Source organism: Oncorhynchus masou, chromosome 33, assembly GCF_036934945.1.
Source record: "Oncorhynchus masou masou isolate Uvic2021 chromosome 33, UVic_Omas_1.1, whole genome shotgun sequence".
Taxonomy (NCBI): domain Eukaryota; kingdom Metazoa; phylum Chordata; class Actinopteri; order Salmoniformes; family Salmonidae; genus Oncorhynchus; species Oncorhynchus masou.
This window is the reverse complement of record NC_088244.1, coordinates 10,615,138-10,630,738: the sequence shown is the minus strand read 5'-3', so window position 1 is coordinate 10,630,738 and position 15,601 is coordinate 10,615,138. Positions and strand designations below refer to the sequence as shown.

Sequence of the window (15,601 nt, the reverse complement as noted above, 5' to 3'; positions counted from 1 at the left end):
GCAGTTCGCGATTACCAACATCATAGTTACGTTCTGACGGCGATAAGCGATGAGAGAAAAACGCGCAAGGATGGACCTTGCCGTCAGAGAGAGCGCTGAGAAAGAATGGCTCCCACGCCCACCTCTGACGCGTCAACCTCAACAACAAACTGTCTAGAGATGTCAGGTGTAACAAGAATAGGTGCGGATGTAAAACGATTCTTAAGAAGATCAAAAGCTCCCTGGGCGGAAACGGACCACTTAAAGCACGTCTTAACAGAAGTAAGGGCTGTGAGAGGAGCTGCCACCTGACCGAAATTACGGATGAAACGACGGTAGAAATTAGCGAAGCCCAGAAAGCGCTGCAGCTCGACGCGTGACTTAGGAACGGGCCAATCAATGACAGCCTGGACCTTAGCGGGATCCATCTTAATGCCCTCAGCGGAAATAACGGAACCGAGAAAAGGGACAGAGGCGGCATGAAAAGTGCACTTCTCAGCCTTCACATAAAGACAGTTCTCCAAAAGGCGCTGGAGGACGCGTCGCACGTGCTGAACATGAATCGAGAGAGACGGTGAAAAATCAGGATATCATCCATGTAAACGAAAACAAAAATGTTCAGCATGTCTCTCAGGACGTCGTTAACTAGTGCCTGAAAGACAGCTGGAGCGTTAACGAGGCCGAAAGGAAGAACCCGGTATTCAAAGTGCCCTAACGGAGTGTTAAACGCCGTCTTCCACTCGTCCCCTCCCTGATGCGCACGAGATGGTAGGCGTTACGAAGGTCCAATTTGGTGAAAAACCTGGCTCCCTGCAGGATCTCGAAGGCTGAAGACATAAGAGGAAGCGGATAACGATTCTTAACTGTTATGTCATTCAGCCCTCGATAATCCACGCATGGGCGCAGGGACCCGTCCTTCTTCTGAACAAAAAGAACCCCGCGCCGGCGGGGGAGGAGGAGGAGACTATGGTACCGGCGTCGAGCGAAACCGACAAATAATCCTCGAGAGCCTTACGTTCGGGAGCCGACAGAGAGTATAATCTACCCCGGGGGAGTAGTTCCCGGAAGGAGATCAATACTACAGTCATACGACCGGTGTGGAGGGAGAGAAGTGGCCTTGGAACGACTGAACACCGTGCGCAGATCGTGATACTCCTCCGGCACCCCTGTCAAATCGCCAGGCTCCTCCTGTGAAGAAGAGACAGAGGAAACAGGAGGGATAGCAGACATTAAACAGGTTACATGACAAGAAACATTCCAGGATAGGATAGTATTACTAGACCAATTAATAGAAGGGTTATGGCGCACTAGCCAGGGATGACCCAAAACAACAGGTGTAAAAGGTGAACGAAAAATTAAAAAAGAAATGGTTTCGCTATGATTACCAGAGACAGTGAGGGTTAAAGGCAGCGTCTCACGCTGAATCTTGGGGAGAGAACTACCATCTAAAGCGAACAAGGCCCTGGGCTCCCTAACTGTCTGAGAGGAATGTCATGTTCCCGAGCCCAGGTCTCGTCCATAAAACAGCCCTCCGCCCCAGAGTCTATCAAGGCACTGCAGGAAGCAGATGAACCGGGCCAGCGGAGATGGACCGGAAAGGTAGTGCGTGATCCAGAAGGAGAGGCCTGAGTAGTTGCGCTCACCAGTAGCCCTCCTCTTACTGATGAGCTCTGGCCCTTTACTGGACATGAGGTGACAAAATGACCAGCGGAGCCGCAGTAGAGACAGAGGCGATTGGTGATTCTCCGTTCCCTCTCCTTGGCCGAGATGCGAATACCCCCAGCTGCATAGGCTCAGCATCCGAGCCGGCGGGGGGGGTGGCAGTGATGCGGCAGGTGGCAGTGATGTGGAGAGGGGAGCAACGGAGAACGTGAGCTCCTTTCCACGAGCTCGGCGACGAAGATCAAACCGTCGCTCTATGCGAATAGCGAGAGCTATTAAGGAGTCCAGACTGGAAGGAACCTCCCGGGAGAGGATCTCATCCTTAACCTCGACGTGGAGACCCTCCAGAAAACGAGCGAGCAAAGCCGGCTCGTTCCAGTCACTAGAGGCAGCGAGAGTGCGAAACTCAATAGAATAATCCGTTATGGATCTATTCCCCTGACATAGGGAAGACAGGGCCCTGGAAGCCTCCTCGCCAAAAACAGAACGGTCAAAAACCCGTATCATCTCCTCCTTAAAGTCCTGATACTGGTTAATACACTCAGCCCTCGCCTCCCAGACTGCCGTGCCCCACTCACGCGCCCGTCCGGTAAGGAGAGAAATGACGTAGGCGATGCGGGCTGCGCTCCTGGAGTAAGTGTTGGGCTGGAGAGAGAACACCACATCACACTGAGTGAGGAATGAGCGGCACTCAGTGGGCTCCCCAGAGTAACACGGCGGGTTGTTGATCCTGGGCTCCGGAGACTCGGAAACCCTGGAAGTGGGCGGTGGATCGAGGTGGAGTTGGTGAACCCGTCTTGTGAGGTCGGAGACTTGGACGGCCAGGGTCTCAACGGCATGTTGAGCAGCAGACAATTCCTCCTCGTGTCTGCCTAGCATCGCTCCCTGGATCTCGACGGCGGAGTGAAAAGGGTCCGGAGCCGCTGGGTCCATTCTTGGTCTGATTCTTCTGTTAAGAACTTGAGTGAAGACCCAAACGCGGTTTTAACAGAAAACAGAGTTCTTTAATAAAAAACAGGAATGGCATAAATCCTCTTCCAACGTAGTCAATGGAACAAAAGAACGTAGTATAATGCAGGTTGCACCTGCCATGCAGACTCCGACAGGACAGGACAAGGTGGAAGCAAACGAGACGACAGCTTGCTTCTGGCATCAAAAAACACAAACAAGAATCAGACACTGAAAGTAGCAGGAACAGAGAAAGAAATAGAGACCTAATCAGAGGGGGAAGAGAGAACAGGTGGGGAAAGAGAGAATGAGCTAGTTAGGGGAAATGTAGAACAGCTGAGGGATGAGAGACAGAGAAGGTAACCTAAAAAGACCAGCAGAGAGAGAGAATGAAGAGAAAGGACAGGAACAGACATAACAAGACATGACACCCTTGTTAAAATTGATATGGTTTGCAATTATGCAGTATAGCTTTCATAGCATGATATCAATGAGCATTAACATTCATAGCACATAGAGAGACAATTATGTTAATGACCATCTTTCTACAGATCTATGTATATCATTGAACCCAGAGCTATCTGCAGATATCATTCCTTTCGATCATTTTGATGTTTTCCAGTGCGGAGATTAGAGGCTGGGGTTGATGTAGATTGGTCCAGGGAGTGCAGAGCCCCTTAAGGGCTATTGAAGAAAGGGGAGCATGGAATGCAACAATAGGCAGCCTCTTCCCATTAGAAGCAGGCAGCAGGCAGGATTTCAGCAAACACTTTGTGTTATGGGCTTTCTGAGAATTATTCTTCCGGGTATGGGCTGGTCGCTTTGTTTCCTCGCTAATTTGCAACCAGGTAAAACGTTGCTCACATTCATCTATTTTTTTTACTTCAAAGGGAAAACAGTTAGTTGTGGAATTTATTAGGATCATACCTAGGCTGGAATTGAATGATTCTGCAGTAAAACAAAAATATGCTGTTGTTTCTTACTCATAAATTCCCATTTGCTTATGATAGATGACTTGTTTAATAAGACGTGTGAGTCTCGCTGTGAGCATGTCAATTCTGTCCCGAATAAAGATATACAGTTTTCATGTACAGTATCAGCATACTAAACCAAATGCCAGTACTAATTCTACTAATATTACTGAACAATCATCTCCGCTGCAGTTCTACCTTTACAGTGCTATTACAACTACTGAGATGGGTGTAAATGGCTGAAGCTCTACCTTTACAGTGCTATTACAACTACTGAGATGGTTGTAAATGGCTGAAGCTCTACCTTTACTCTGCTATTACAACTACTGAGATGGTTGTAAATGGCTGAAGCTCTACCTTTACAGTGCTATTACAACTACTGAGATGGTTGTAAATGGCTGAAGCTCTACCTTTACAGTGCTATTACAACTACTGAGATGGTTGTACATGGCTGAAGCTCTACCTTTACAGTGCTATTACAACTACTGAGATGGTTGTAAATGGCTGAAGCTCTACCTTTACTCTGCTATTACAACTACTGAGTTGGTTGTAAATGGCTGATGCTCTACCTTTACTCTGCTATTACAACTACTGAGATGGTTGTAAATGGCTGATGCTCTACCTTTACTCTGCTATTACAGCTACTGAGATGGTTGTAAATGGCTGAAGCTCTACCTTTACTCTGATATTACAACTACTGAGATGGTTGTAAATGGTTGAAGCTCTACCTTTACAGTGCTATTACAACTACTGAGATGGGTGTAAATGGCTGAAGCTCTACCTTTACAGTGCTATTACAACTACTGAGATGGTTGTAAATGGCTGAAGCTCTACCTTTACTCTGCTATTACAACTACTGAGATGGTTGTAAATGGCTGAAGCTCTACCTTTACAGTGCTATTACAACTACTGAGATGGTTGTAAATGGCTGAAGCTCTACCTTTACAGTGCTATTACAACTACTGAGATGGTTGTAAATGGCTGAAGCTCTACCTTTACTCTGCTATTACAACTACTGAGTTGGTTGTAAATGGCTGATGCTCTACCTTTACTCTGCTATTACAACTACTGAGATGGTTGTAAATGGCTGATGCTCTACCTTTACTCTGCTATTACAGCTACTGAGATGGTTGTAAATGGCTGAAGCTCTACCTTTACTCTGATATTACAACTACTGAGATGGTTGTAAATGGCTGAAGCTCTACCTTTACTCTGCTATTACAACTAATGAGATGGTTGTAAATGGCTGAAGCTCTACCTTTACTCTGCTATTACAACTACTGAGATGGTTGTAAATGGCTGAAGCTCTACCTTTACTGTGCTATTACAACTACTGAGATGGTTGTAAATGGCTGAAGCTCTACCTTTACAGTGCTATTACAACTACTGAGATGGTTGTAAATGGCTGAAGCTCTACCTTTACAGTGCTATTACAACTACTCAGATGGTTGTAAATGGCTGAAGCTCTACCTTTACTCTGCTATTACAACTACTGAGTTGGTTGTAAATGGCTGATGCTCTACCTTTACTCTGCTATTACAACTACTGAGATGGTTGTAAATGGCTGATGCTCTACCTTTACTCTGCTATTACAGCTACTGAGATGGTTGTAAATGGCTGAAGCTCTACCTTTACTCTGATATTACAACTACTGAGATGGTTGTAAATGGCTGAAGCTCTACCTTTACTCTGCTATTACAACTAATGAGATGGTTGTAAATGGCTGAAGCTCTACCTTTACTCTGCTATTACAACTACTGAGATGGTTGTAAATGGCTGAAGCTCTACCTTTACTGTGCTATTACAAATACTAAGATGGTTGTAAATGGCTGAAGCTCTACCTTTACAGTGCTATTACAACTACTCAGATGGTTGTAAATGGCTGAAGCTCTACCTTTACTCTGCTATTACAACTACTGAGATGGTTGTAAATGGCTGAAGCTCTACCTTTAATCTGCTATTACAACTACTGAGATGGTTGTAAATGGCTGAAGCTCTACATTTACTCTGCTATTACAACTACTGAGATGGTTGTAAATGGCTGAAGCTCTACCTTTACTCTGCTATTACAACTACTGAGATGGTTGTAAATTGCTGAAGCTCTACCTTTACAGTGCTATTACAACTACTGAGATGGTTGTAAATGGCTGAAGCTCTACCTTTACAGTGCTATTACAACTACTGAGATGGTTGTAAATGGCTGAAGCTCTACCTTTACAGTGCTATTACAACTACTGAGATGGTTGTAAATGGCTGAAGCTCTACCTTTACGCTGCTATTACAACTACTCAGATGGTTGTAAATGGCTGAAGCTCTACCTTTACAGTGCTATTACAACTACTGAGATGGTTGTAAATGGCTGATGCTCTACCTTTACAGTGCTATTACAACTACTGAGATGGTTGTAAATGGCTGATGCTCTACCTTTACTCTGCTATTACAACTACTGAGATGGTTGTAAATGGCTGAAGCTCTACCTTTACTCTGCTATTACAACTACTGAGATGGTTGTAAATGGCTGATGCTCTACCTTTACTCTGCTATTACAACTACTGAGATGGTTGTAAATGGCTGAAGCTCTACCTTTACAGTGCTATTACAACTACTGGGATGGTTGTAAATGGCTGAAGCTCTACCTTTACAGTGCTATTACAACTACTGAGATGGTTGTAAATGGCTGAAGCTCTACCTTTACAGTGCTATTACAACTACTGAGATGGTTGTAAATGGCTGAAGCTCTACCTTTACTCTGCTATTACAACTACTGAGTTGGTTGTAAATGGCTGATGCTCTACCTTTACTCTGCTATTACAACTACTGAGATGGTTGTAAATGGCTGATGCTCTACCTTTACTCTGCTATTACAGCTACTGAGATGGTTGTAAATGGCTGAAGCTCTACCTTTACTCTGATATTACAACTACTGAGATGGTTGTAAATGGCTGAAGCTCTACCTTTACTCTGCTATTACAACTAATGAGATGGTTGTAAATGGCTGAAGCTCTACCTTTACTCTGCTATTACAACTACTGAGATGGTTGTAAATGGCTGAAGCTCTACCTTTACTGTGCTATTACAACTACTGAGATGGTTGTAAATGGCTGAAGCTCTACCTTTACAGTGCTATTACAACTACTGAGATGGTTGTAAATGGCTGAAGCTCTACCTTTACAGTGCTATTACAACTACTCAGATGGTTGTAAATGGCTGAAGCTCTACCTTTACTCTGCTATTACAACTACTGAGATGGTTGTAAATGGCTGAAGCTCTACCTTTAATCTGCTATTACAACTACTGAGATGGTTGTAAATGGCTGAAGCTCTACCTTTACAGTGCTATTACAACTACTGAGATGGTTGTAAATGGCTGAAGCTCTACCTTTACAGTGCTATTACAACTAATCAGATGGTTGTAAATGGCTGATGCTCTACCTTTACAGTGCTATTACAACTACTCAGATGGTTGTAAATGGCTGAAGCTCTACCTTTACTCTGCTATTACAACTACTGAGATGGTTGTAAATGGCTGAAGCTCTACCTTTACAGTGCTATTACAACTACTCAGATGGTTGTAAATGGCTGAAGCTCTACATTTACTCTGCTATTACAACTACTGAGATGGTTGTAAATGGCTGAAGCTCTACCTTTACTCTGCTATTACAACTACTGAGATGGTTGTAAATTGCTGATGCTCTACCTTTACTCTGCTATTACAACTACTGAGATGGTTGTAAATGGCTGATGCTCTACCTTTACTCTGCTATTACAGCTACTGAGATGGTTGTAAATGGCTGAAGCTCTACCTTTACTCTGATATTACAACTACTGAGATGGTTGTAAATGGCTGAAGCTCTACCTTTACTCTGCTATTACAACTAATGAGATGGTTGTAAATGGCTGAAGCTCTACCTTTACTCTGCTATTACAACTACTGGGATGGTTGTAAATGGCTGAAGCTCTACCTTTACAGTGCTATTACAACTACTGAGATGGTTGTAAATGGCTGATGCTCTACCTTTACAGTGCTATTACAACTACTCAGATGGTTGTAAATGGCTGAAGCTCTACCTTTACTCTGCTATTACAACTACTGAGATGGTTGTAAATGGCTGAAGCTCTACCTTTACAGTGCTATTACAACTACTCAGATGGTTGTAAATGGCTGAAGCTCTACATTTACTCTGCTATTACAACTACTGAGATGGTTGTAAATGGCTGAAGCTCTACCTTTACTCTGCTATTACAACTACTGAGATGGTTGTAAATCACTGATGATCTACCTTTACCCTGCTATTACAACTACTGAGATGGTTGTAAATGGCTGAAGCTCTACCTTTACTCTGCTATTACAACTACTGAGATGGTTGTAAATGGCTGATGCTCTACCTTTACTCTGCTATTACAACTACTGAGATGGTTGTAAATGGCTGAAGCTCTACCTTTACAGTGCTATTACAACTAATCAGATGGTTGTAAATGGCTGATGCTCTACCTTTACAGTGCTATTACAACTACTCAGATGGTTGTAAATGGCTGAAGCTCTACCTTTACTCTGCTATTACAACTACTGAGATGGTTGTAAATGGCTGAAGCTCTACCTTTACAGTGCTATTACAACTACTCAGATGATTGTAAATGGCTGAAGCTCTACCTTTACTCTGCTATTACAACTACTCAGATGGTTGTAAATGGCTGAAGCTCTACCTTTACAGTGCTATTACAACTACTGAGATGGTTGTAAATGGCTGAAGCTCTACCTTTACTCTGCTATTACAATTACTCAGATGGTTGTAAATGGCTGAAGCTCTACCTTTACAGTGCTATTACAACTACTGAGATGGTTGTAAATGGCTGAAGCTCTACCTTTACGCTGCTATTACAACTACTCAGATGGTTGTAAATGGCTGAAGCTCTACCTTTACAGTGCTATTACAACTACTGAGATGGTTGTAAATGGCTGAAGCTCTACCTTTACAGTGCTATTACAACTACTGAGATGGTTGTAAATGGCTGATGCTCTACCTTTACTCTGCTATTACAACTACTGAGATGGTTGTAAATGGCTGAAGCTCTACCTTTACTCTGCTATTACAACTACTGAGATGGTTGTAAATGGCTGATGCTCTACCTTTACTCTGCTATTACAACTACTGAGATGGTTGTAAATGGCTGAAGCTCTACCTTTACAGTGCTATTACAACTAATCAGATGGTTGTAAATGGCTGATGCTCTACCTTTACAGTGCTATTACAACTACTCAGATGGTTGTAAATGGCTGAAGCTCTACCTTTACTCTGCTATTACAACTACTGAGATGGTTGTAAATGGCTGAAGCTCTACCTTTACAGTGCTATTACAACTACTGAGATGGTTGTAAATGGCTGAAGCTCTACCTTTACTCTGCTATTACAACTACTGAGATGGTTGTAAATGGCTGATGCTCTACCTTTACTCTGCTATTACAACTACTGAGATGGTTGTAAATGGCTGAAGCTCTACCTTTACAGTGCTATTACAACTACTCAGATGATTGTAAATGGCTGAAGCTCTACCTTTACTCTGCTATTACAACTACTCAGATGGTTGTAAATGGCTGAAGCTCTACCTTTACAGTGCTATTACAACTACTGAGATGGTTGTAAATGGCTGAAGCTCTACCTTTACTCTGCTATTACAACTACTCAGATGGTTGTAAATGGCTGAAGCTCTACCTTTACAGTGCTATTACAACTACTGAGATGGATGTAAATGGCTGAAGCTCTACCTTTACTCTGCTATTACAACTACTCAGATGGTTGTAAATGGCTGAAGCTCTACCTTTACAGTGCTATTACAACTACTGAGATGGTTGTAAATGGCTGAAGCTCTACCTTTACTCTGCTATTACAACTACTCAGATGGTTGTAAATGGCTGAAGCTCTACCTTTACAGTGCTATTACAACTACTGAGATGGTTGTAAATGGCTGAAGCTCTACCTTTACAGTGCTATTACAACTACTGAGATGGTTGTAAATGGCTGATGCTCCTAAGCATGATTCTGGTGTGTTGCAATAACTACAGTATGAGGCACAAAAAAAGGCTTCAAACGGTGCCAATCTAAAGGCCTTGGTTGGTTTACAAATGTCCCCAGTCCCATGTAACTCCATTAGCTTTCCTATCAATTGTAGAGTAATCTTTCTCTGGCTCTGTCGCAGCCGGCCGCGACCGGGTGGTCCGTGGGGGGTGACGCACAATTGGCCTAGCGTCGTCCGGGTTGGGGAGGGTTTGGCTGGTAGGGATGTCCTTGTCTCGTCGCGCACCAGTGACTCCTGTGGTGGGCCGGGCGCAGTGCACGCTAACCAGGTGCACAGTGTTTCCTTCATTGGTGCGGCTGGCTTCCAGTTTGGATGCGCACTGTGTTAAAGAAGCAGTGCAGCTTGGTTTGGGTTGTGTTTCGGAGGACGCATGGCTTTCGACCTTCGTCTCTCCCGAGCCCGTACGGGAGTTGGAGTGATGAGACAAGATAGTAACTACTAACATTTGGATACCACGAAATTGGGGAGAAAAAGGGGAGAAAAAATAAATAAATAATAATAATAATAATCTTTCTCAGCACTCTGTTTCCCCCTGCAGTTATCCAGCACTGATTTCAACTGTAGAAAAAAGGGTTCCAGAAGGGTTCTTCGGCTGTCCCCATAGGAGAACCCTTTTTGGTTCCAGGTAGAACCCTGGAAAGGATTCTACATGGAACCCAAAATAGTTCTACCTGGAACCAAAAGGGTGGGACCTGGAACCAAACCGGTTCCTTAAAAGGGTTATCCTACGGGGACAGCCGAAGAACGATTTTAAGCTCTAGATAGCATCTTTTTTTCTAAGGCTGTATGCCTTGAGGAGTCCATCAGTAGCTTAAAATTTCAGCAGTAAATCAAATATGTTTGTGGGGCAGTGTTCCTATATATTTTTTATTTTTGACCGTGTGAATCCTACACACCTGACAGGCTTCTGACACCCCTCCGTGGTGTGTTCAGTGAGAGTGGAGGAGAGAGACAGAAATGTTTTTCTTAACTGCTCTGGCGTGATCATTTTCAGTCATGATAAGGGATGGATGAAAATGTACAGAATGGTTACCTGGAGGAAAATGGGAGAGGGTCATGAATTTTCCATTTCAGTCAAGGGGAGGGTTTAGTATTATGTAGATCTAGTCCTGGGGAGGGTCATATCATTTGTAATTGATAAAATGTCAATATTTCTCTGTGTTTTAGAATGAGTTGCTTGTTAGGCTATATATCGATGTGTGCCCCTCATCTCTGATTCTCCGCTGGGCACACAATATCTATATGCTATTTAGTGTGGTCTCTATCAAATGATCCGTAGCCTATAGGCTATTTAGTGTGGTCTCTATCAAATGATCCGTAGCCTATAGGCTATTTAGTGTGGTCTCTATCAAATGATCCGTAGCCTATAGGCTATTTAGTGTGGTCTCTATCAAATGATCCGTAGCCTATAGGCTATTTAGTGTGGTCTCTATCAAATGATCCGTAGCCTATAGGCTATTTAGTGTGGTCTCTATCAAATGATCCGTAGCCTATAGGCTATTTAGTGTGGTCTCTATCAAATGATCCATAGCCTATATGCTATTTAGTGTGGTCTCTATCAAATGATCCGTAGCCTATATGCTATTTAGTGTGGTCTCTATCAAATGATCCGTAGCCTATATGCTATTTAGTGTGGTCTCTATCAAATGATCCATAGCCTATATGCTATTTAGTGTGGTCTCTATCAAATGATCCGTAGCCTATATGCTATTTAGTGTGGTCTCTATCAAATGATCCATAGCCTATATGCTATTTAGTGTGGTCTCTATCAAATGATTCATAGCCTATAGCCTATTTAGTGTGGTCTCTATCAAATGATTCATAGCCTATAGGCTATTTAGTGTGGTCTCTATCAAATGATCCATAGCCTATATGCTATTTAGTGTGGTCTCTATCAAATGATCCATAGCCTATATGCTATTTAGTGTGGTCTCTATCAAATGATCCGTAGCCTATATGCTATTTAGTGTGGTCTCTATCAAATGATTCATAGCCTATATGCTATTTAGTGTGGTCTCTATCAAATGATCCGTAGCCTATATGCTATTTAGTGTGGTCTCTATCAAATGATCCATAGCCTATATGCTATTTAGTGTGGTCTCTATCAAATGATCCGTAGCCTATATGCTATTTAGTGTGGTCTCTATCAAATGATCCATAGCCTATATGCTATTTAGTGTGGTCTCTATCAAATGATTCATAGCCTATAGCCTATTTAGTGTGGTCTCTATCAAATGATTCATAGCCTATAGGCTATTTAGTGTGGTCTCTATCAAATTATCCATAGCCTATATGCTATTTAGTGTGGTCTCTATCAAATGATCCATAGCCTATATGCTATTTAGTGTGATCTCTATCAAATGATCCGTAGCCTATATGCTATTTAGTGTGGTCTCTATCAAATGATCCGTAGCCTATATGCTATTTAGTGTGATCTCTATCAAATGATCCGTAGCCTATATGCTATTTAGTGTGATCTCTATCAAATGATTCATAGCCTATATGCTATTTAGTGTGATCTCTATCAAATGATTCATAGCCTATATGCTATTTAGTGTGGTCTCTATCAAATGAACCATAGCCTATATGCTATTTAGTGTGGTCTCTATCAAATGATCCGTAGCCTTTAGGCTACAAAGTGCTCTGAGAAGCATATAGAAGTTATATTTCTAAGGTAGCTGCTGGGATGGTGTAAATAAAACCAGACTGCAATGCGCTCTAAAAAGAAACGGTTCCTGGATTATCCTTTAGGGGTTTTTCAAATTAAACCTGTGGGGGAACACCTACAAAGAACCCCTTTTAATTTATCCTCAAATAACCTTTTGAAGAACTTCTTGGGGTAAATGTTTTAACTACACCCCCCTCCCCTATTATTACAAATAATAATATGCATAACAATAACAACACAACATTTTAGGTCTCAGTGTTTATTATGATTTTAGTGGCAAAGCAGTATAGAAAAATCCCAATATGAGGTAAACTCCCAGCAGAGCCCCAAGTCCAATGGGTATATCCTCTGGCCTGTTGATGTTAATGTGTTGATGTTCTCCGTATTCATAGCCAGAATGATTTAGCAGTGCATGGTGACTGAACAGGTTTCGAACAGGTGTAGGGAGTGTAAGGGTTTTCCTGTGGTGAAGTAGAGGAGGACCAAAACGCGCCGTGGTTATATTGATTCATGTTTAATTAAAACAGATAAACATGAACACTACAAAACAACAAACGTGGAAAACCAAAACCAGCCCTATCTGGTGCAAAACACAGAGACAGGAACAATCCCACACAAACACACAGTGAAACCCAAGCTACCTAAATATGGTTCCCAATCAGAGACAATGACTAACACCTGCCTCTGATTGAGAACCATATCAGGCCTAACATAGAAATGGACAAACCAGACACACAACATAGAATGCCCACCCAGCTCACGTCCTGACCAACACTAAAACAAGGAAAACACACACGAACGATGGTCAGAACGTGACAGGGAGGGTGAAGTCTGTGAATCCAATTTTTTTTAATTATACAGTTGATCAAAAAGAACATGCACTCAACAATATTCATACCTTGGTTTTTGTAGTAAATATGAATGAAAAAAAAAACAGTATTATGGACATTGGACCTTGGTTATGCCTCCTCGTATACCTACAGACACAAAAGTGAGCAGTTCAGTCATCTGCACCCATTACAGCTAGCCTTCAACATATTATTATAGCCTATATATTTGTACCTCTTTGTTGATTGATATCCATTGAATTGTGCCCATTTTCTGTTTTAGAAAGATTTGAGCAAATATGTAAAGATATCATCAGAAAACAATATCAATTTAGATCATACTAGGGACAAACCTTAAATTGAGATCTTTACATTTTTTCAGTTAAGTGCCTGCTGTTCTTTCAATTCCAAATGTTTCCGTTGGGCAGTTAGGTTCCTGCAAGAACCCCCACCAACTAAGGAGGTTCCTCGATGAACCCCATCTCCTATGGGGTTCTTGGAAGAACCTTTTGGGGGCAATTTTCATCATCAATTACCCCAAGGTTCTTCAAAGAACTTTGAGTATCTTAGAAGAGCCCTGGTTGAACCCCTACTTTTTAGAGTGCAGATATTCTAACCCTGTGCTCCGCTCTGCTCTTCCTGATCAAAACTTTTGCTTCCTAACCAATGGCTGTGCTATGTAGGCCTATAGTGACAGTTCAGGAGTAGAGTCAAAGGCTTCTTCCTAAAAAAATAGACATTAGTCCAAAAAGTTCTATATCGTGTGCGAAGACTAGCCTATGTTCTGTTCAGTTTGAGAGGGTGGTATAAAGATGAGAAGGAGGACCGGGGGTCAACTTTGATAGCTTGCTACCACTATACTATATATTTGTATTGAAACAATATGTTTTTTTCCCATGACGTATTTATCAGAGTTACTGACCTCACAGTAAGACAGATTTGAGAAAATGACATCGTGGTGCTGAAATTAAACAGATCCAATTATATAACTTGATCGATAACAGCGATTTGGTCCGTGATGCTTTATGCTAGAAACAAGCTGTAAAATAAACAGGAAAGAGGTGACCAAATACATATGTGCATACCTTTGTTACGTTTCTATGACGTTCATTGGCTGAGCTACAACCTTTGTTACGTTTCTATGACGTTCATTGGCTGAGCTACAACCTTTTATAGCCGAGGAGACAAAAATGTACTTTGCTTGGAAAGTAATCTAATTCTGTCGCTATCAATTGATTGAGCTATTAACTTTCTGTAAAAATAGATGTTTAAACAAAGCTTTTAGGGAAACACTTGTAACCTTCTCTCATTGGGTTAAACCACAGAAGAAGAGTAGCCAGCAGTGAAAGCCTACATTTTTCTGCGTCATTAGGCCTACTCTGTCTACCTTTCCACCACAGACAGAGCAGGTAGCCTAGTGGTTAGATTGTTGGGCCAGCAACCAAAAGGTTGCTGGATTGAATCCCTGAGCTGAAAAGTTACAAGTCTGTCGTTCTGCCCCCGAACAAGGCAGTTAACCCACTGTTCCCTGGTAGGTAGTCATTGTAAATAAGAATTTGTTCTTAATCAACTTGCCTGGTTAAATAAAATAAAAAACCTTTTTAAAATACCATGCATAATGACATCTCAGATTTAATTATTTGCACACAGGGACAGTTTCATTGCAAACAAGACATGCTTACTTGGCATTGGAGGAATATGATAAGATGAACGCATCGGCCTCTCTCTCTGTCCATTCTTAGCTTGAATTTTTGGTAATTTGTGTGGTTTTCTGCTAATGTTTCTAGTCATGTGAAATGACATTGAATTGCATGAAAGTTTTATAAAAGGCAAAAAATAATAATCTCAGACCTGCAAATACGATGATAGATTCATGCAATTCTTTTTATTACAAAAAATGTATTTCCATCCCTACTTTTGTGTACTGTGGTCCACAACCTTCTGGTCCGCAGCCCTGCACAAAATGAATGCATTGTAATGCTTACAGGACCAAGTTTCCATCCATTCTCATTTCAGAGAGGTCTGATTTTCTACAGGTAACCCTTATCATAAACAACGTACACTCCCTAATCAGCCTTTCTTTAATGAGCTGTTCAATTACAAAGATACGTTTCTGAATTTTGACAAGTAATGTACTATAAATAACATGTTCATACATGCACAGTGAAGACTTGTCACAAGGGACATACAGTATTGACGTCTCACTACACATACTGTAGTAAGAGCATGCTTCGGTTGATTTCATTCTCTTCTCACCCTATGAGTTTCTCATTTTAATATGTTTTCTCACTGGTGGTAGAGTGCTGTAATTGTCATCTATTTCTGCCACATTTCTTTCTTAAATATTTTTTGGGAGCAATTCTAAAGTAAACTGTTTGAAATTCAAGGCAGGACGATTGACATACTTACACTCACAGCCGTTAGTTTGTACCTCTTTCTGTCTGTCTATAGTGTGATGTTGAGATACAGCTG

General features: G+C 41.9%; 1 protein-coding gene and 1 pseudogene across 1 annotated transcript in view; one reads left to right on the top strand and one right to left on the bottom strand.

Annotated features, from left to right (window-relative positions):
- LOC135527617 (trichohyalin-like) overlaps positions 1-15,134 on the bottom strand; it is an 18,939-nt pseudogene extending 3,805 nt beyond the window's left edge.
- Positions 1-15,601, top strand: part of kcnd1 (potassium voltage-gated channel, Shal-related subfamily, member 1) — an 82,938-nt gene that overhangs the window by 55,349 nt on the left and 11,988 nt on the right. The window lies entirely within an intron of this gene.